Source organism: Austrofundulus limnaeus, unplaced genomic scaffold (genome assembly GCF_001266775.1).
Source record: "Austrofundulus limnaeus strain Quisiro unplaced genomic scaffold, Austrofundulus_limnaeus-1.0 Scaffold694, whole genome shotgun sequence".
In the NCBI taxonomy this organism is placed as follows: domain Eukaryota; kingdom Metazoa; phylum Chordata; class Actinopteri; order Cyprinodontiformes; family Rivulidae; genus Austrofundulus; species Austrofundulus limnaeus.
In genome coordinates this window covers 166,286-167,568 of record NW_013953096.1, presented here as the reverse complement: position 1 = coordinate 167,568, position 1,283 = coordinate 166,286, and positions in this window count along the sequence as shown.

Sequence of the window (1,283 nt, the reverse complement as noted above, 5' to 3'; positions counted from 1 at the left end):
TTTCTGGGCAGGAGTCTTGCGTGTTATGCATTCGCCACACTTTTTAATATGTTGCTCAATGTCTTGCATCATCCTTGGCCAGTAGAACCTCTGACGGAGTAAGTCCAGAGTCCTCTCTATGCCTAAATGCCCAGAGTCATTGTGTACTGATCTCAATACAACATCATGGAAAATCTTTGGCAGGACTAGCTGATGGACCTCGCCACTTGAGTGACGCCTAGTGATGCGATAGAGCAGACCATCTTTCAGTATGGTCAATTTGTCTTTCTCTCTCTTTAGAAGTGACAGCTCTGGATTGGTGCCAGACCACTGATTAAGCTTAACTGCCTGGACAGCTGGGCCAATGACTGGGTCATCTTTTTGCGCCTGAACCAGATCAGCTTTTGAAACATGCTCCAGAGACTGCAACTCCATTCTCAATGGGAATGCATAGATGTCTGGTACGCATTCTGGGGGAGCTCCAGTTTGGTCTACACATCTGGTTGAACACTCTGGATTGTCTGATACCTGTAGCCTTCCGCAGATGGATTTAACAGCTGCCTCAGGTATGGTCTCCCAATCAGTGTCTGCATCAAAGTTCCTTGAAAGGATGTCCGCATCTATGTTATGCTTGCCTGGACGATAAAGAACATCAAAGTCGTACGTCGACAAAGCAGCCAACCATCTATGTCCCACTGCATTGAGCTTGGCAGTGGACAGTACATAGGTCAAGGGATTGTTGTCAGTACGTACTGAAAAGCGTGCCCCATAGAGGTAGTCATGGAAGCGATCCACCACTGCCCACTTTAATGACAGGAACTCAAGCTGATGTATAGGGTACTTCTTCTCAGACTGACTTAGTTTCCTGCTGGCAAAGGCAACCGGCCTTAGTTCCTCTTCTTGCAGCTGGTATAGTACAGCCCCCAGGCCCTTGAAGCTAGCATCCACATGGAGTTCATAGGGCTTTGTAGGATCAGCGAAGGCTAGTACTGGTGCATGTGTTAAGCAATGGATAATCTGATGGAAAGCTTGTTTGCAGCTGTCATCCCACCGTTCTCCAAAGGGCTCTGACTCTTTCAGATAGGACTTATTGAGNCTTTTGAAACATGCTCCAGAGACTGCAACTCCATTCTCAATGGGAATGCATAGATGTCTGGTACGCATTCTGGGGGAGCTCCAGTTTGGTCTACACATCTGGTTGAACACTCTGGATTGTCTGATACCTGTAGCCTTCCGCAGATGGATTTAACAGCTGCCTCAGGTATGGTCTCCCAATCAGTGTCTGCATCAAAGTTCCTTGAAAG